Source organism: Protopterus annectens, chromosome 4.part0, assembly GCF_019279795.1.
Source record: "Protopterus annectens isolate FY-2018-M chromosome 4.part0, PAN1.0, whole genome shotgun sequence".
Taxonomy (NCBI): domain Eukaryota; kingdom Metazoa; phylum Chordata; order Ceratodontiformes; family Protopteridae; genus Protopterus; species Protopterus annectens.
Window position 1 is genome coordinate 464,730,013 of NC_056733.1, and position 21,524 is coordinate 464,751,536.

The 21,524-nt window shown below is 44.7% G+C and overlaps 1 protein-coding gene across 1 annotated transcript in view; it reads right to left on the reverse strand.

Moving 5' to 3' along the window:
* The window catches only part of NAA25 (N-alpha-acetyltransferase 25, NatB auxiliary subunit), a 3,186,723-nt gene that overhangs the window by 2,146,625 nt on the left and 1,018,574 nt on the right, over positions 1-21,524 (reverse strand). The gene's annotated exons all lie outside the window — the stretch shown is intronic.

Sequence of the window (21,524 nt, forward strand, 5' to 3'; positions counted from 1 at the left end):
TAAATATTTAGAGGCGAAAATATACAGATGACTGATAGTGCGCTGATTAAATAAAGCACAAAACAGAAAGCAAGGTACGTCGTAGTCAGGGTCCAGGCAAGGAATACAGTACGAATGAAAATCTTTGTGAGGTATTTGCTTTCCACAAGTAATGCAATTATTAACTTTTACGGACATTGGTAAGGAGCAAGAAAATGTTTCTCCAACGGAGTACTTAACTTTAGTTGAAGACTTCGGTTCTGAAACTCGAAAATGAAAATTTCAGGAGTTGGTCGACCGGCACTTGAACTGCTTCTGCTTCGAGCACCCCACAGCAAGAAAGAGAGCTATAATGGCGTTGGCTGCATGCTTTATACCCTGACGACCTGACGTCACGGAAGAAGAGACAGCAACCAACGCAGGACCCAAGACTTTGTTAATCAGGCCAACTGAGGGCTACCTGCAAGCAGATAACCTAAATGTATGGACTGCAACAGTGAAACACGAAGAACATCTGCTTGAGCAGTGGGTGAGAGAAGAGAGGAGGCTCTGTGCTATAATGAGCTGAAATGGCTGAGGCATGCATTTTAATGGAGGAAAAAGACAAGCCCTTATGAAGCATCTCAGTCAAGTATTGTAGAATCTGAGGTAAACTGGGCACTGATGCGTTCATTCCTTGAGATTGGTTCCAAACATAGAATCTTTTCCATTTTGCAACATAAGATTTTCTAGTACTAGGCTTCCTTGCCTCTAAAATGATATCCATCACAGATTTACTGAAGGATAGTAAAGGAGAAATTAGGTAATTAGCCAGGCTGCTAGGTTCAGGGTTTGAAGCTGAGGGTGCAAAATCTGGTTCTCCTGCTGAGACAACAGGGATGGAGTCTGAGGTAAGTGCCAGCATGACACACTGCGCAAGAGTGAGTACCAGTGTTGGCGAGGCCAGTCTGGTACAATTAAAATCGTCCTTGGCTTGTCCTGTTTGATCTTTAGTAGTACCTTGGAGAGCAGAGGAGGAAAGGCATAAACTGATAGATTTTTCCAGCTGAAGGATAGAGCATCCACTTTCCAAGCTTGCTTGTGGGGAATCCTTGTGCAAAATTTGTCCAATTGACGGTTCTGGGGGGAGGCAAACAGGTCTGTATCTGGGCTCCCAGACTTGCTGGTCAACATGTTGAAAATCTTTGGTTCCAGTTTCCACTCATGTGGGTCCTTGAGGTTTCTGCTTAGTCCATCTGCCAGTGTATTTAGTTTTCCTGGCATGAACTGAGCTTGTAGATTCATTTGGTAGCTCAAGGCTGTGTTCAACAATGTCATGGCTAGTCTGCAGAGGGGGTAAGAATGTGTACCCCCCTACTTGTTTATGTACCACATGACAGTGGTGTTGTTTGTCTTTACCATTAGTTGTCCTAGAAGAATGTGGTCCTTAAAGGCTATCAGAGCATTCTGCACAGCTAACATTTCTTTTTGATTTTTGTGCAGGTGCATTTGACTTGCGTTCCATTTGCCCTGAATGCACTTCCCTGCCAGGTGAGCCCCCCATGCATAGTCTGATGCGTCTGTTAAGATTTGTGCAGCAGGTGGTAATGGGAAGGGTAGTCCCCTGTTTTGGTGTCAAGCCTCTGCCCACCAAAGGAACTCTAGTCTTAGGCAAGGTGCGATAGGAATCATTGCTTCTAGATCCTGTGAATGTTGACACCATAGGCTTTTGAGATACCATTGTAGTTTCCTCATACGCAGCCTTGCATATGGAATTAGAAGAATGCAGGAGACCATGAACCCCAAGGCTTGAAGTATTTGCCTTGCAGATAGCTGCGTTTTTGTGGCCACTTGTTTGAAGTAAGTTGTCAAATGTATCCATTTCTCTGGTGTGAGGAAAGCCATCTGGAAAGTTGTATTCAAGCTTGCTCCCAGGAATATAATTTGTTGACAGGGTACCAAGGTCGGATTTTTTCGTTTATGGTGAACCACAGACAAGTCTGTACCCTTTGAACTAAGGCCAGATGATTGAAAAGAATGCCCTTGCTTTCTGCCTGAATTAGGCAATTGTCCAGGTATGGGTATATTTGAATACTTCTTTGCCTGCAAAATGCAATAACTGGAGCTAGACACTTTGTGAATACCCTGGGTGCAGTAGATAAGCCAAAGGGCAGTGCAGAGAACTGATAGTGCATGTAGCCTCCTTTGAAGCGTAGGTATCTTCTACAAGACTCCCTGATAGGGATGTGCAGGCATGCTTCTTTTACATCTAGTGTTGCCAAAGTACAGTTTTGTACCTACCATAAATGTAGATGTTCGAGTGTATTCACTGCTGCAGTCATTACGCTTGGATTATCCTGCCGTCAGGCGGTCCCGCAGTCAGCCAGAGTTCCAAAGTCTTGGTCTGGCATCGGTTGCTGTCGCTTCTTCCCTGATGTCAGTGCGCCAGGGGTATATAAGATGAAGCAGATGCCATTTTCTTCAGTTTTTCTTGCCCCAGATGTCAGGTGCCCCCAAATAGGTAGGCAATACATATTGCTAATAAAACAAACAATAAAGGTAAAAACAAAACCTTCAGTTACCAGCAAATAAACCACATAGGTAGTATAAGGTTGAAAGGTATAGATAAGTCCCAGCTAAGAAAGAGGGGATGGCGAGTGGGTAACCTGGACTGCAGCAGTGAAGACACTCGAACATCTACATTTATGGTAGGTACAAAACTGTACTATGTTCGTGTTTCAATGCCGCAGTCATTACACTTGGGTTGAATCCCAAAGCTGAGTTAGGGTGGCTGGTTCTATAGAGGATTTGGGGTGGCTATGAGGCCCTGCAGCACTGCAGTGGCAAAGCCAGCTCTGCATTTAGAATAAAGAGGCAAGTGATAATGCTTGGTAAAGGTGTGCACAGAACTCCAAGTTGCAGCTTACAAGATATCTTTGGTAGGTACTCCTCTAAGGTAGGCCGCTGAAGTGGCTGATAACCTGGTGGAATGTGGCCTAATGTTACTAGGTACAGGTTTCCCATGCTGTGTGTAGCAGAACCGGATACAGTGTCCTATCCACTTTGAAATGGTCTGCTTTGAAATAGCCTTTCCCTGTGATCCTGCAGCATATGCTACAAACAAGTGCTCAGTTTTTCTGAAAGCTTTTGTTTTGTCCAAGTAGAAACTTAATTGTCTGTGTATGTCCAAGGAATGCAGAAGTCTCTCCCCTTTATTCTGGGGATTTGGATAAAAAGTTGGCAAGTGAATTAGTTTGGTTAAGAGCCACGCTGGATACCACCTTAGGCATAAATGAAGGGTTTGTTCTTAAAGAAACCCTGTCTTGGTGAAAAATGATGAACGGCTCCACTGCCGTTAGTGCCTGTAACTCTGAGACTCTTTGTGCTGAGGTCATTGCCAGAAGCAGAGCAGTATTCCATGATACATATTTTAATTCTGCTGAATTGGCTGGCTCAAAAGGAGGTAAAGTTAGTTTTTCCAAGACAAAATTGAGGCCCCAAGTTGGTGTTTGTGCTCTCCGGGGCGGTCTTATGTTTTTAGCCCCTCTGAGGTACTGTTTTAGCAATGGATGAGAGAAAATAGGAGGATCTGTGTTGTAATGAGCCGAGATGGCAGAAGCGTGGGTCTTAATGGATGAAAAGCATAGTCCTTTGTCCAGCATCTCAGGTAAGTATTGTAATATCTGAGGAATATTTGGGACAAGAGGATCAAAGCTTTGAGCCTGGTTCCAGGCACAGAATCTCTTCCACCTTTTTGAATAAGATTTCCTGGTGCTAGGCCTCCTGGCCTCCAAAATGACATCCATAACAGCTTTAGAAAAAGGTGCTGTCTGCTTGACTAAAGAATCTGCAATGCAGCCAGATTTAAGGGTTTGAGCTGACTGTGCAGGATCTGATTGTTTTGCTGAGTCAGAAGGTGCGGAGTTTGAGGTAAACTCCATGGTTGGCCTTGAGCCAAGTTCTTTAAGATTGGGTACCAGTGCTGGCGTGGCCAGTCTAGGGCAGTCAGGATCATCTGTGGTTTTTCTTGTCTGGCTTTTAGGAGTACCTTTGAAAGGAGAGGCAGTGGTGGGAAGGCATAAACTTTTAGGCTTTTCCAGCTGAACGAGAGAGCATCCACCTTCCATGCTCGTGTGTGATAAGTCCTTGTGTAGAATTTTTGTAGTTGGCAATTCATTGGGGAGGCAAAGAGATCTATGTCTGGGCACCCCCATTTGTGCATTATCATGCTGAATACTTGTGGATTTAATTTCCACTCGTGAGGATCCATGATGTTTCTGCTCAAGTCATCTGCCAGAGTGTTTTTCTTTCCTGGAAGGAATTTTGCTTGTAGATGAACTTGATAGGTTAGAGCTGTGTTCCACAAGGTCATGGCTTGTCTGCATAGGGAATAAGAATGAGTGCCCCCTTGCTTGTTTATGTACCACATAATTGTGGTGTTGACTGTCTTTAATAGTTGTCCTGGATGCAGAAGGTCCTTGAAAGCTGTTAGGGCATTTTGTACAGCCAACATCTCTTTTTGATTGATGGGAAGATGCATTTGGTCTGCGGTCCACTTGCCCTGAATACATTTTCCTGCCATGTGTGCTCCCCAGGCGTAATCCGAAGCATCTGTTGTTAGTGTTTGCCTGGCTGTGGGTAGAGTGAAAGGCTGTCCCTTGTTGAGGTGACATGCCTGTGCCCACCATCGAAACTGCTGTTGTAGGCAGGGAATTAATGGTATTACTGCTCCCAAACTGTGACAGTGTTGAGTCCAAACACTTTTTACGTACCACTGTAATTTCCTCATATGCAGTCTGGCATATGGAATTAGTAGTATGCAGGATTCCATGAATCCCAAAGCCTGCGGAATTTTTCTTGCAGGAAGCTAGATTTTTGTTGCCATCAATTGAAAGTACTGAGTCAGTTGTCCTTGCTTGTCTGGCGTGAGATAAGCCATCTGGGCCATTGTATTTAAGCTGGCACCCAGGAATATTATCTCTTGTGAGGGCACTAGTTTTGACTTCTTTTCGTTTACTGTGTACCCTAGGACAAATTAGCAACCTTTTTACAAACACCAGATGCTTTAGAAAAATGTCGTTGCTTTCTGCTTGAATTGGGCATTCGTCCAGGTATGGATAGATTTGAATTCCTTTTTATCAGCAAAATGCAATTACTGGTGCTAGGCACTTTGTAAAGACCCTTGGCGCAGTAGATAAGCCAAAGGGCAGTGCAGAGAATTGGTAATGCATTGAACCAGCTATGAATCTGAGGTATCTTCTGCAATTTTGTCTGATAGGGACATGTAGGTATGCCTCTGAGGTCCAAAGTAATAAGCCAAGCCTTCTTGCCCAGCATGGGAAGAAGCTGCTGTAGTGTCAACATTTTGAATTTCGGAACATCCAGGTAAGTATTTAGAGAAGAAAGGTCTAGTATGGGTCTCTAGGCTTTGTCCTTTCTGGGGACCAGGAAAAGTCAAGAGTAAAATCCTTGTTCCTGTTGTGGCACTTTTTGAATAGCTCTCATGTCCATGAGGGCTGTAATTTGTTTTTGTGCCTCTGCCCATTGATTTTGTGGCAGGTCTGGCATTCCTTTTAGCCTTGGTAGTGTGGGAAAGTGGAACCTGTAACCCTGAGACACAATATTCAGAACCCATTTGCCTTGGGTGATTACATGTCAATTTTGAGAAAAAAGTGCTAGTTTTCCCCCCTAAGGGAGCTGCCAAAAGGTAAGTGCTTGGCATTCGAAGGGGGAAGTCATTGTGACTGTTTCCTATAAGGTTGTGACTTGTCGTCACCTCCTTTTGGGGTTGAAGTACCCCACTGTCATGGTCTGTAAGAGCCTTGGGGCTGAGATCTGCCTCTTGGGTGTCTGTATCTGCCTCTTTGTGGTCTATCTGACACTGGAAAGGCCAATTTCTGCTAAATCGAGGTGGCTGTACCTGTAAGAAATCCTTCACTGTTTGCATAGATGTTGCCTTATCCTCCATTTTCTTTAATACCTCTTCTGCCTAACACCAAATAAAACATCCTGCTGTAAAGGAGCATCCAATAATTTAGCCTTAACATGATCAGGTAAACCTTGCTCTTTTAAACAAGCATGCCTTCGAGTCACAGATCCTGTAACTGCTGCTCTACAAAAAGCCTCTAATGAATCAAAACCACATTGCAAAGTATGTTTTCCCACTTGTTCAGCTACATGCAATAAATCCTGCATTTCCTTATAGTCAGGATGTTCTGAACTTGTAATAATTTTCTGTTGTAACAGAGACATTAAATATTGTTGGTATTTAAGCATGTGAAACTAGCAATTTAAAGCTCTCACTACTAAAGTTGCAGAAGTGTAAACTTTCTTCCCCCATCTGTCTAATGCTCTAGAATCTCTGCCAGAGGGAACTGGATTCTTAATCGTGGAAGCCTTTACCCCTTTTGGGACTCTGGGAAATAGTTTTGTGGTCAGCAAAGTACAGTTTTGTACCTACCATAAATGTAGATGTCCGAACAGGATAGCATCTGCAGTCATAACAAATGGGTTGTCCTGTCGTCAGGCAGCCCTTCGGTCGGCCGGATTCCAAAGTCTGGGTCTGGCTTCGGCTGATGTCGCACTTCACCCGACGTCATCTCTGCTGGTCTTCGGGTATAAAGGCATCAGCCGACGCCATTTTCCTCAGTGTTTCTTGCCCCAGATGCCAGTTGCCCTCTAGGAAAGCTAAATTTTGGATAAGTGCCAATGTTTCCAAAATAGTAGAAGGCAAACATAAAAATAAGCATGTATGTACATATATACAAACAAATACACCATAAGAGACTCCCCCCCCCCCCCAGCTAGCTATTAGGAGGGTAAATACCCTAGGAGTACCACAGAGGGGAAGGAGGGTGTAATCCTGACTGCAGATGCTATCCTGTTCGACATCTACATTTATGGTAGGTACAAAACTGTACTATGTCCTTCAAGGATGCATCTGCAGTCATAACAAATGGGTAGAATACCATAGCCAAACTAGGGGAGGAGGAAGAAGAATTATGGTGTAGTTAGGATCCCTTGCAATACAGCAGTGGCAAACCCTGCTCGATCTAGAGTATAGAGGTAAATTATAATGCTTGGCAAATGTATGCACGGAGGTCCAAGTAGCCTCAATAATGTCCTTGGTTGCCACTCCTCGTAAGAAAGCTGTGGTAGTGGCTGTAGCCCTTGTAGAATGAGGTCTTGTGTTCTGTGGAACTGGTTTTCCATGGTAGGAGTAACAGAATCTTATGCAATTTCCTATCCATTTGGAGATTGTCTGTTTGGAAATTGCTTTTCCTTCCCTTCCTGTTGCATAGGCTACTAAAAGCTGGTCAGTTTTTCTGTTACTTTTGGTTCTGTCCAGGTAGTAGCGTAACTGTCTATGTACATCCAAGGTATGCAGCAGCCTTTCCCTCCTGTTCTGTGGATTGGGAAAGAAAGTAGGTAGGTGGATTGCCTGGTTCAAAGACACTCTGGATACCACCTTAGGCATAAATGTAGGATTAGTTCTCATGGATACTCTATCTTGATGGAAGATTAGGAAGGGTTGTACTGCCATTAAGGCCTGTAGTTCCGAGACCCTCCTTGCTGAAGTAATTGCCAGTAGGAAAGCAGTTTTCCATGATAGATGTTGAAGATCTGCTGTTGCTGCTGGTTCAAATGGAGGGAGTGTCAATTTTTCTAGCACAAAGTTCAAGTCCCATGCTGGTAATGGTGGTTTCCTAGGAGGTTTTACATTCTTGATCCCTCTGAGGAATTGCCTGAGTAGAGGATGCGAAAAGACAAGTGGATCGAAGCTGTATTCTGCGGAAATAGCTGATGCATGTATCTTGATGGAGGAATAGGACAGGCCCGTATGTAGAAGCTCTGCCAAGTACTCCAGGATGTTAGCAATATCTATGTTCGAGACATCTTTTCCTCTTTCAGTACTCCAAATGACAAACCTTTTCCATTTTCCTGCATAGTTCCTTCTTGTTGAAGGTCTGCGGGCTTCAAGGATAATGTCTTTAACCCTTTGGGATAAGTCTGGGTTAGTAGCTGTTATGTGATGTTCCAGGCAGTCAGTTGCAAGGTTTTTAGGTATGGGTGCATGATGTTGTAGTTGTTCTGAGTTAACATCAAAGGCATCAGGGGTATTGGCCACATTCTCCCCTGAGACATGCTCCTCAGCAAAGGATACCAGTGTTGTCTTGGCCAATTCGGAGCTATCAGAATTATCCTTGGACGTTCCTCTTTGATTTTCAGTAGTACCTTGTGCATCAAAGGAAGAGGTGGAAATGCATATGCTGTCAGGCCTTTCCAACTGAAGGATACAGGGTCCACTTTCCATGCTAGTGGGTGGCATGTCCTTGTGCAGAATTTTTTGAGCTGGTGATTGAGTGGGGATGCAAATAGGTCTATTTGTGGCATTCCCCATTTCTTTGTGATGGCCTTGAAGATGTCCGGGTGTAGCATCCATTCGTGAGCATCCGAGGTGGTTCTGCTTAACATGTCTGCTAGGGTGTTTTCTTTTCCCGGCACAAATATTGCCTGTAACTGGATGCTGTAGCTCAGAGCCATATTCCAAAGGTCCAGAGTCATTCTGCATAGGGGGTATGAATGAGTGCCTCCCTGTTTGTTGATGTACCACATGACTGTGGTGTTGTCTGTCCTTATCATTAAATGGCCTTCTTTGAGGAATGGTTTGAATTTCTGGATTGCTAGTTTTACTGCCAGCATTTCTTTTTGGTTTATGTGCAGGTGCAGCTGGTCTGGAGTCCACAATCCTTGTATGCACTTGTCCAACATGTGCGCCCCCCAGCCTAGGTCTGAGGCGTCCGTTGTGATGGTTTGGTTTGCTTGAAAGTTGTGGAAGGGCAAGCCTGGGTTTGACTGGCATGCTTGAGCCCACCATAGGAACTCTTGTTTCAGGCATGGGATTAGTGGGATTTCAGTTTCTAAGCTGTGCCTGTGTTGAGACCATAAATTCTTTAGGTACCACTGTAGTTTTCTCATATGCAGTCTGGCATGGGGACCAGGATTATGCATGATGCCATGAAGCCCAAGGCCTGCAGTACCTTTCTTGCTGTTAGTTTGTGCTGCTTTGTTAATGCCAAGAAGTAAAGAGGGAGTTGTGCTTGTTTTTCTGCAGTTAGGAATGCCATTTGTTTTACTGTGTCCAATTCCGCACCCAAGAATGTTCTTGTCTGGGATGGAATCAGTCTTGACTTTTTTAAATTGACTGTGTATCCCAGGGCTTGTAGTAAGCAAATGATTCTTTGTAAATCTGTTGTCAGCTTGCTTTTGTTGTCCGCTTGTAACAGGCAGTTGTCCAGGTATGGATAAATTTGGATTCCCTGTAGCCTGCAATGAGCGATTACTGATGCCAGGCATTTTCTGAATACTCTGGGCACAGTAGATAAGCCAAAGGGCAATGCTGAGAATTGATAATGCTCTGATCCTGCAAGAAATCTGAGGTATCTTCTGCAATTTGGTCGTATGGGGACGTGCAGGTATACCTCCTTGTGATCTAGAGTTACCAGCCAACACTCCTTGCCCAGCATGGGAAGAAGTTGCTGTAGGGTCAGCATTTTGAATTTTGGTACAATGATGTATGTGTTTAAGACGGACAGGTCGAGAATAGGTCTCCAACTTTTCTCTTTTCTTGGTAGTAGGAAGAGTCTGGAGTAGAATCCTTTGCCCTGTTGTGTTATTGGTACTCTTTCCACAGCTCTCATCTTTGTTAATTGAGCTATCTGCTTTAGAGCTTCTGTTTTTTGATTTGGAGGTAGGTTTGGCATTCCTCTTTTTACTGGTAAGGTGTGGAAGTGGAACCTGTAGCCTTGGTCTATGGTTTGCAAAATCCACTTGTCTTTTGTGATATAGTGCCAATTTTTCGAAAATAAGGCTAACTTTCCGCCTAAAGGTGCTGCTATTTGCTCCCTGGTAGGCGGTGTCAGAGTCAAGTCACTGTGATTGTCCTGTTGCAGTGGCAGTGGTTGTGTCTGTGCCTCTGGTTATTGCCTTGCCACTGGCGCCCCTCTATAGGCACCTCCTCTGGATTGATTTCTGCCTCTAGAGCGTCTATTCCTGCCTCTGAGATTTTGAGGAGTCTGGAAAGGACCAATTTTGGCAGGCCAGTTCCTACTAAACCTTGGGAGCTGAACCTGTAAGAAATCCTTAACTGTTTGTACAGATTTTGCCTTCTCTTCCATTTTCTTCATTACTTGCTGAGCAGGTGTACCAAATAGACTGGCCTTATCCATAGGAGCATCTAACAGCTTTGCTTTAACATGATCCGGCAAAACCTGTTCCTTCAACCATGCATGCCTTCTTATCACTGTGCCAGTCATGGCTGATCTAAATGAAGCCTCCAGTGCATCATAGCCACATTTTAAAGAATGGTTACTAACCTGCTGAATGTTATTCACCATTTCTAAAACATATTTCTTATCTAAGGAGTCATCAGAGGACAGCTTCTTAGTTAACTGATCAAGCATAAACTCTTGGTATTGGATCATGTGAAACTGACAGTTTAAAGCTCTAGCTGAGAGAGTAGCAGAGGTATAGGTCGAAGCTACTGCCTTAGGCCCCTGGGATATAGTCTCAGGATCTGCAAGTGGAGCCTTGTATATGTGGTGATGAGTGTCTGGCACCCTGTAAAATCTATCTGGTTTGGCAGGGGCTGGAGGTAAAGTATCAGGAGCAGTGCAAACATCATTAAATGCATCATCCACAACAGGCAGAACTGGAGGTATAGCTAAGGGCCTATGTTGTTGTAAGTTCAGAAAGGTCCTAAGCCTTTTTCTTGAATCTGAGAAATCTTGTCCCTGCCATTGGAATTGTTCTCTCATGGCATGTAAGGTTTCCCCAAAGGAAAATTCCTCTGGTGGAGAGGCAGATGGAATAGATTCTTCAGCATTGGAATCTTCATAAGTAGAAAAAGGAGCCTCTGGCTGATCTGTAATGTCTGAGTCATCCGAAGAATCATCAGAGGACACTGGCTCGGGGGGCTCTGCTCTAGGTCTCTTTTCTGGAGGCTGAGAGGCCCTGTCTGGGTGAGATTGGGATCCCCTAATTAAGGAGATTAAATCCTCTGCCAGAGTAAGCATTTGCGAACTAGAAGTGGGCCTATGTGAGGGGGTCTTAACAGGCACTGATTTAAGTTTTGGCTGCTTTAGCCCTGGCAAAGGCCTTTATAGACATGGCTGCAGGAGGCCTAGCAGCACCACGTGCTGGGGTAGAGACATCCAAAGGGATGGTGTCTGATAATTCACTAGGAACCACAGTAGTAGGCAAAACTTCAGAGGCCGATTCAACTAAGGTAGCAGGAGCCTCAGTAGTAGTTATGGATTCGGCTGAAGATTGACCCGTTTTCTCGGTTTCGGCCGAAACCGAGACACTCGCTTGCTTAACCGTGGTTTCGCCGAAACCGGACCGCGAGTGTCGGTCTTTTTTACGGTTTTAACAATTTGGGTAGTCGGAGGATCCGGCGGCATAATGTACGCAAAATCTGAGCCGAAAACTGTTCAGCAAACTCCGACCGACGCCTAAGCGTTGCCGGTTGAAGGAAGCACAGGCTAAACAGGCTGCTACGTCGTGGTCTGGGCCTAAACAAGGTAGGCAGTAAGAGTGGAAATCTTTATGAGGTATTGGTTTCCCACAAGTTAAACAGTTATTTACTTTTTCTGACATCGGCTGAGGCAAGAAAGAGTCCCCAACGGGGTACTTAGCTTTTTAGAAGTCTTCAAAGTAGTATTCGGTAGTAGTAATCTCTGGATCTGACCGACCGGCACTTGCGAACAGCTTCTGCTTCGGGCGCCACGCGGCAAGAAAGACTGAGGAAAATGGCGTCGGCTGATGCCTTTATACCCGAAGACCAGCAGAGATGACGTCGGGTGAAGTGCGACATCAGCCGAAGCCGGACCTAGACTTTGGAATCCGGCCGACCGAAGGGCTGCCTGACGACAGGACAACCCATTTGTTATGACTGCAGATGCATCCTTGAAGGACATCAGGGTTTTTATAAAGAAATTTGTGAGAGTCAGGGACTCTGTAGTACCTGTCTGGCTTGACTGGAGCAGGGAGCAAAGAATCAGGATTTTAAACTGGATTCAGAGAACACATCATCCACAATATCTAACACTGGTGGAATAGCAAGGGGTCTGTGCTGAGGTAATAAAAGAAAGTCTCTGAGCCTTTTCTTAGATTCTGAGTAATCCTGGCCCTCCCAATGGAAATGCTCCCTCATGGTATGTAAAGTTTCCCCAAAAGAATAATCCTCAGGAGGAGAGGCTGAAGGAATTGATTCTTCAGCATCAGAGACCTCATAGGGGGGTAAAGAGTATCCCTGGTATGAAGACGAATCAGAAGAAATGGAAACCTGGTCAGAGGAATCATAGTCTGTATCCTGCCTAGGCCTTTTATCAGGAGGGGGATGGATACCCCTGATCAGAGTAAGTAAGTCTTCGGCCATTTTGAGCATCTGTTTCTTAGGCATGGAGGCCTGTCCAGGTGAATGCTGTACTTGCTTCTTTGTCTTTAATGGAGTTTTAGACATGGCTGTAGTACTTATGGTAAGCTGTGATGGTCTAAAAACACACTTAGAAGCCGATGCCTGCTCAGCGGCTCCGGACCCATCTGAAGGGTTAGTTTCCGTAGGCCCTACACCTTGAGTATCCAGAGGCCTAGACATCTCCACGTGGAAGTCGGAGGCAGCCTGTAGCTCTGAGGTAGCGGGTGGCAGGGGCTGCGAAAGCGCCTCACTGAGAACCGGCGACTGGGCTAGAAGAGGCTTCGTCAGTTTTGGGCCTCGGATTTCTGTCCTTATCCTTGTCTTTGCATTTTTTGTGTATTCTGGTCGTCGGTTGTTCCGATGGCATGGTATAATTAAACCTTCGGCCAAAGTAATGGTGAGCAAAATCAAACCGTTTAATAGTGCGTTTGTTAAATCTAGCACATAACTGACTAGTAGTGACGTCGTGGCCTGGGCCTAGGCATGAAATACAGTAAGAATGAAAATTCTTATGAGGTATTTGCTTCCCACAAGAAATACAACTATTAACCTTTACTGACATTGGTCTGAGGCAAGAAAATGTTTCCCCCACGGGGTACTTAGCTTTACTGAAGTCTTCGGTTCTGAAATTCGAATTGAAAATCTCAGGACTTGGCCGACCGGCACTTGCAAACTACTTTTGCTTAGGGCACCGCACGGCAAGAAAGCGTCGGCTGCATCTTATATACCCCTTGTGCACTGACGTCAGGGAAGAAGCGTCAGCAACAGATGACGGACCAAGACTTTGGAACTCTGGCCGACTGCGGGACCGCCTTACGGCAGGATAACCCAAGTGTAATGACAGCAGCAGTGAAACACGATGAACATCCATGCATCCTTGCCTAGCATAGGAAGCAGCTGGTGAAGAGTCAGCACTCTGAATTTTGGAATTACCAGAAAGGTGTTTAGAATAGAAAGGTCCAAGATAGGGTGCCATGTATTGCCTTTTCTGGGTACCAGGAAAAGTCTCAAATAGAAACCTTGCCCGTTTTCCTCTTCTGATACCAACTGAATAGCCCCCATGTTTAAGAGAGAGAGAGTACCTGCTTTTGGGCCTCTGCCCACTGCTTTAAGGGTAGATCTGGCCACCCGCTTTGTGTTGGTAACGTGTGGAAATGAAATCTGTATTCTTGGGACAATATTTAAAACCCATTTGTCCTGTTTAATGAATTCCCAGTTTTTGGCTTGCAGACCAATCTTTCCGCCTAAAGGAGCATTCAGTTGGGAAGTGCTTGGAAGTTATATAGGCAAGTCTTTGAGATGGTTTTCCATAGGGGAGAGTCTTACTGCTCTCAGGTTTGGGTGCGGAAACCCCCTGCCTAATCTTCTGTGTCCATTGGGACTGAAAAGTACAGTTTTGTACCTACCATAAATGTAGATGTTCGAGGATCCACATTGCTGCAGTCCTAACTATTGGGTAGTCCGCTGTCCAGTCGGCCCGAATACCAGAGTATATGGCTGACGTCGGTCAGGGCGCATTAGACTGACGTCAGTACGTCAGGGTACTAATGCGCATGACCGACGTCATATCCTCAGTCTTTTCTTGCCCCAGATGTCAGAAGACCCTAAAAAGACAAGGCCCAAAATACCTGCACCAAAAATATGTACAATATATACAAAAATATATACAAAAATACCAGCATATAACCTCACCTACACAACCACCCCTAAACACAGAGGGGAAGGAGGGAGGGTGACTGCAGCAATGTGGATCCTCGAACATCTACATTTATGGTAGGTACAAAACTGTACTATGTTCTTCATTCCACATTGCTGCAGTCCTAACTATTGGGTAGAATCCCAAAGCAGAGGTAAGGGAGGCTGGCAAATCATAAAGAAGCAGGAGCTGACAACATGCCTTGCAAAATAGCTGTGGCAAAACCAGCCCTAGACTTAGAGTAGAGAGGAAGGTGATAATGCTTAGAGAAAGTATGCACTGAACTCCAAGTAGCTGCCTCCAAAATATCCTTAGTTGCCACCCCCCTTAGAAATGCTGTTGAAGTGGCAGTAGCCCTAGAGGAATGAGGCCTAATCCCAGCTGGAATCTCCTTGCCATGATGGGAATAACAAAATGCAATGCAAAACCCAATCCACCTAGAAATAGTTTGTTTTGACACAGGCTTGCCCTCAACTCAAAGCAAAAGAAACAAACAACTGCTGAGACGGCCTAAAATTCTTAGTCCTGCTTAAATAATAACGCAATTGCCTGTGTACATCTAAAGTGTGCAAAATCTTTTCCCCTTTATTTTGGGGGTCAGCATAAAAAGTAGGCAAATGAATAGTTTGGTTTAAAGCCACACTAGAAACCACCTTAGGCATAAAGGAAGGATTAGTACGTAATGATACCCTATCCTTATGGAAAATCAAAAGGGCTCTACTGCCATAAGGGCCTGCAACTCAGACACCCTTCTTGCAGAAGTAATAGCCAACAGAAAAGCAGTCTTCCATGACAAGTATTTCAATTCAGCAGTAGCCGCAGGCTCAAAAGGTTGTAGAGTAAGTTTTTCCAACACAAAATTGAGATCCCAAGCAGGAGTAGGAGCTCTACGGGGGTCTTATATTCTTTGCCCTCTAAGAAACTGCTTGAACAAAGGATGAAAACAATGGTGGGTCACAATCATAGTGAGCTGAAATTGCTGCAGCATGAATCTTAATGGAAGAGAAGGACAAACCTTTGTCCAATAACTCAGTAAGATATTGAAGAGCCACACTCAAATTAGGCTCAGAAATCTCCAAATTCTTTGCTGTACTCCAAAATAAAATCTCTTCCATTTTTCACACTTTCCTTGTACTAGGTCTTCTAGCTTCCATAATCACATTTAAAACTTGTTGAGGAAGTTGAGACCTGCTGTGTTTCAACATAGAATATGCCAGGCTGTTAGATGAAGAGAGTGAAGCTTGACATTGAGCAGATGACCGTCCTTCTGAGACAACAGATGTGGAATCAAAGGTAAAGGCCATGGAGGCTTCCTTACCAGACTCCTTAGTAGTGGATACCAGTGTTGCCGAGGCCAATCTGGAGCTATTAAAATCATCCTTGGCTTGTCCTGTCTGACCTTTAAGAGCACCTTTGGAAGAAGAGGCAGAGGTGGAAAGGCATACACATGAAGATTTTTCCAACTGAAAGACAGAGCATCCACTTTCCAAGCTGTGTGATGAAACCCCTTTGTGCAAAACTTTGGCAGCTGGTGGTTTAGTGGAGAAGCGAACAGATCTATGTCTGGAGTTCCCCATGACACTGTCAATTTCTGAAATACATGAAGATCCAGTTTCCACTCGTGGGGATCCATGATTTGTCTGCTTAACACATCTGCTAAGGAGTTCTGTGCTCGGCAGAAACCTTGCCTGAAGAGTTAGTTGCAAGCTGAGCGCAGTCTCCCATAAAATCATTGCTTGCCTGCATAGAGGATAAGAATGTGTTCCCCTTGTTTGTTGATGTACCACATGACAGTTGTGTTGTCTGTTAGAATCAACACCTGCCCTGGAAGAAGTAACTCCTTGAAAGCCATTAATGCAAACTGGACTGCTAACATCTCCTTCATGTTGATATGTAGATGCTGTAGTCTGGCAGGCCACTTGTCTTGTATCCACTTTCCATTTAGATGAGCTCCCAAGCAATGTCCGAGGCATATGTCGTTAAAATCTGACTCGCCTCTGGCCGGGTCACAGAGAGTCCCTTGTTTAGGTGACATTCCTGAGCCCACCACAAAAATTATTTTTGAAGGCAAGGTATTATTTGAATGACAGTGTCCAAATCCTGGCAGTGCTGTGTCCATACATTTTGAGATACCATTGCAGCTTCCTCATATGCAGTTTGGCATTGGGAAGCACCAGAATACAAGATGCCATGAACCCTAATGCTTGAAGGACTGTCCTTGCAGTCAGCACGGACTGATGAGATAGTTGATGGAAGTAAAGGGATAGACTCTTTTGTTTGTCCGGGGTTAAAAAGGCCATCTGGGCTGCTGTATTCAGTCTCACACCCAGAAAGCACATGTCTTGAGAGGGTACTAGACTGGACTTTATTTCGTTCACAGAATACCCTCGGCATCTTAGCACTGCTATAACATATTCCAGATGCTGTAGAAGGTCTTCCTTTTCTTGAGCCAGAATCAGGCAGTCGTCCAAGTACTGATAGATTTGAATTCCTTTTAGCCTGAAGTAAGCTATCACTGGAGCCAGAACCTTTGTGAATACTCTGGCAGTAGATAAGCCAAAGGGCAATGCAGAGAACTGATAATGAGAATTTCCAGCTCGAAAACGCAGATACTTCCTGCAACTTAGTCTTATAGGCACATGAAGGTAAGCTTCCTTGAGATCTAAAGTTACCATCCAGTGATCTTTGCCCAGCAGAGGTAAAAGCTGTTGTAACGTCAACATCTTGAACTTGGGAATGTCCAGATAAGTGTTGAGGATAGATAAATCCAAAATTGGTCTCCACGTGTTCCCCTTCTTTGGTACTAGGAACAGGCGAGAATAAAATCCTAGGCCCCTTTCTGATACAGGGACTGGCTGAATGGCCCCTATTTGGAGCAACAGAGAAATTTGCTTGTGAGCCTCTTTCCTTTGTGGAGGAGGAGCGCCTGGCATGCCTTTGAAAGGGGGTAATGTATGGAAATAAAACCTGTAACCGTGGTGAATGATATCCAACACCCATCTGTCTTGAGTAATTAAATCCCAATTTTCTTTGAAAGAGACAGTCTTCCTCCCAAAGGAGCTGCCAGGCGAGAATCTACTGGCAGCTGAAAAGGCAGGTCATTGGGTCTGTTTGAAAGGACTGACCCTGCCCTCACCAGAAGTCGGAGCAGGTGAACTCCTGTTCTAGGCCTAAAAGAACCTTGAGCTCTGCCCCTACCACGTCTAGACCTACCCCTAGACTGGGAATCATAAGCAGGATATGTCCATCCCTTAGTAGGCCAATTTCTACTAAACTTCGTGGCTGCACCTGCAAAAATCTTTAACAGTTTGCATAGACTTAGCTTTGTCCTCCATTTTCTTTAAAACTGCTTCCACAGGCGAACCAAACAACACATCAGACTGTAAAGGAGCATCCAAAATCCTTGTCTTAACATGCTCAGCTAAATTCTGATCCCTCAACCAGGCATGCCTGCGAAGAACAGAACTAGTGGCAGCCACCCTCGAGGAGGCCTGTACAGCATCAAAACCACATTGCAAAGAATGCTTACCCACTTGTTCAGACACATGAACTAAATCCAGCAACTCTTTACACTCAATACCTTCCGCCAAAGCATCCACCTTAGATTTCAGTTGTGAAAGGAGATAATTTTGATATTTTAGCATGTGAAACTGACAATTCAACGCCCTCATGGCTAAAGTGGACGAAGTATACACTTTCTTTCCCCATCTATCCAAAGCCCTTGCCACTAGCAGTGGGAACAGGGTTTTTAACCACAGAGGCCCTAACACCTTTAGGTCCCTGAGAAACAGTTTCGGGTCTGCCCTAGGACTCTTAAAAGATACTTATGAGCTTCAGGCACCCTATAGTACCTATCAGGTTTAACAGGAGCAGGAGGCAAAGAATCAGGGTTCAGGGAAGCCTCTGCAAAACATCTTCCACCACATTCAACACAGGAGGTATAGCTAAGGGCCTATGCTGGGGTAAAAACAAGATTTGCCTAAGCCTTTTCCTGGAATCAGAGTAATCCTGGCCTTCCCATTTAAAGTGCTCCCTCATGGAATGCAGAGTCTCTGAAAATGAGAAATCCTCAGGAGGAGAAGCTGTAGGAGTGGAATCATCCACATCAGAATCAGAATAAGGAGGGTACTCCTGCAAATCTTCCATGAAGACTCAGAAGCCTCTGAACACTGTTCAAAACTATCACACTCAGGTTCCACCCTAGGTCTCTTATCAGGAGGGGGCATAGTACCTCTAATCATAGTAATCAAATCTTCTGCCATTTTAAGCATATGTTTCTAAGGCACAGTACCTGTAGTGCTAGGAGAAGCCCCACTGAAGCTAAACTTGGCCTACCTCTCAAAGAAGTTTTGGAAACAGAAGGAGAGGCTCTAACTACCTTAGGAAGAGAGGAAGAACAGTTACCTGAGAAGCCCCTCAGCCTGGCCTACCTCCTGAGAAGGCACATCCTGTAACAGTAAAGTCTCTGCCTGAGACTCCAAAGAAACTCCTGGCAAAACCTCTGGCTCCACTGAGCCTTCTAAAGAACCGGCGTCCGGGACTGCCGGTTCATCAACCCTAGGCTTCGGTGTTTTGTCCTTGCGCTTTTTGAAGCGGCCGGAGCATCCGACGGCATTTTATAATTGCAACGCTTCCCAAACACTAACCTGGCACAGTCTAACCTTCTCTTAATAGTGCGTTTGTTAAACCTAGCACAAGAGCGGCATCCAACAACGTCGTGCTCAGGCCCTAAACAAGGTATACACAAGGTATGGTAATCCCTATGAGGTATCTGTTTCCCACAAGAAATACAGTTTTCACTTTTTCTGACATCCGGTTAAATACTGAGGCAAGAAAAACCAAAATGTTTACTTAGCCAACTCTGATTCGGTCTGAAACTCCGACTTCAGAAAATTTCAGAACGCCAACCTGCACTCGCAAAACTGCTTCTGCATCGGACCATGCGGCAAAAAAGACTGAGGATATGACGTCGGTCATGCGCCTTAGTACCCTGACGTACTGACGTCAGTCTAATGCGCCCTGACCGACGATACTCTGGTATTCGGGCCGACTGGACAGCGGACTACCCAATAGTTAGGACTGCAGCAATGTGGAATGAAGAACATCCAGGGGATTCTGCTGTTGTCTGGGTTTGGCTTGAGAAGACCTGGAGGGGGCTGGAAAGGACCAATTTTTTGAGGGCCAGTGCCTACTAAATCTTGCAGGCTGAACTTGCAAGAAATCTGTAACAGTCTGCATAGATTTAGCTTTATCTTCCATCTTTTTAAAAACTTCCTCAGCCCTGTTGCCAAACAGGCGGTCCTGATTTAAGGGAGCATCCAACAACTTAGCTTTAACATGATCAGGCAAAGATTGCTCCTTAAGCCAAGCATGCCTTCTGAGCACAGACCCAGTAACAGCAGCCCTGCAAGAGGTCTCTATTAAATCAAATCCACATTGCGAAGTATGTTTTCAACCTGTTCAGCAGAATGGATTAAATCCTGTAAATCTTTATTTTCAGCGCAGTCAGGAATTAACCTTTTTCTGTTTAAGCAATCCAGTAACATGTTGTTGATACTTTAACATATGAAACTGGCGGTTTAAAGCCCTAATAGCCAAGGCTGCAAAAGTGCAAATTTTCTTACCCCATCTATCCAGCGCCCTGGAGACTATCAGAGGGGGGTAGGATTTTTAGCAGTAGAAGCCTTAATGCCTTTGGGTCCCTGTGAAATAGTCTCTGGATCCGCAATAGGATTTTTAAAAAGGACCTTGTGAGAATCCGGAACCCTGTAATATCTGTCAGGTTTGCTGTGAGCAGGAGGCAAAGCAACAGGGGCCAAACTAGATTCTGAAAAGGCATCAACAACGTCTAGTACAGGAGATATAGCTAAAGCCATATGCTGAAGCAGGAGTAAGAAATCCCTAAGCCTCTTTTTTGAATCAGAAAAATCCTGGCTTTCCCAGTGGAAATGCTCCATTAGAGTATGTAAGTTTTCACCAAAAGAAAAATCCTCTGGTGGGGAAGCAGAGGGAATAGAGTCCTCTGCATCAGAATCCTCATAAGTAGATAAGGGCAAATCCAGATCATCAGAAGAATCAGAAAAATCAGAATCTTGTTTAGAAGATTCATAAACAACTTCAGTCCTAGGTCTCTTAGAAGGGGGAGGTTGGCTTCCCCTGATTAAAGTTATAAGATCTTCAGCCATTCTTAGCATTTGCTTTTTAGGTATAGATGCCTGAGCATGCAGCTTGGGCGTCGGTTTCTTAGGCATAGTTCGAGATTTTGGCCTAAATGAAGAAGGAGGCATCTGTTTAATATGCAAGTCCATAGCCTGAATACACCCTCAGAAGCCTTTACTTGCGCAGCGGCTCCGGACCTATTAAAGGTAGAGACATCCGCAGGTTCCACAGCTGAAGTATCTCATGGCATACTGGACTCGGAATGGGTCTCTACGCCTGCGAGTCAGAAGTAGCAGGTATCAGGGGCTGCGAAAGCGCCTCACTGAGTACCGGCGAACTGGCGACTGGCTTAGGAGAAGCGTCGTCGGCAGGTTTGGACCTCAGCGGCCTGTCTCTGTCTATATCTGAGTTTTTTTGGAATCCCGGTAGTCTGATGGCAAACCGACAATACTGGATAATTAAACCAAGAACTGAAATATTTAGAAGCAAAAATATACTGACGACAGAGAGTGCGCTGTTTAAATAAAGCACAAAACAGACAGCAAGGTACTTTGTGGTCAGGGCCTAGGCAAGGAACACAGTACGAATGAAAATCTTTGTGAGGTATTTGCTTTCCACAAGTAATGCAATTATTAACTTTTACTGACATCGGTAAGGAGCAAGAAAAAGTTTCCCCAATGGAGTACTTAGCTTTAGTTGAAGACTTTGGTTCTGAAACTTGAAAACAAAAATTTCAGGAGTCGGCCGACCGGCACTTGCGAACTGCTTCTGCTACCGCACGGCAAGAAAGACTGATGGAATGGCATTGCCTGCACATTTTATACCCCTGATGTCATGGAAGAAAGGACAGCAAACGACACAGGACCCAAGACTTTGTTAATAAGGCCGACTGAGGGCTACTGCAAGCAGATGACCCAAATGTAATGATTGCAACAGTGAAACACTAAGAACATCATGATCAAATGAGTGTGCGCTGCCCACATAAGTACCCAGGCTTCTTATGATTATGTCTCCATCTGAAGAGTAATACCATTTATAATATACAAGATGTATGCAGCTTTTTTGCTGATTATCAATACGGATGCAATATCCTTACACCTTTATTCTGTGGGTTAAGACAGAAAAATGGTAGGGAACTTCTGGTATGGCAAAAAAAATCTCACAGGCTACTCTCACTTTCAGTTATGCACTGTCCAAATTCCAGGGTTAGGTGATGATAGACACAATATGGTG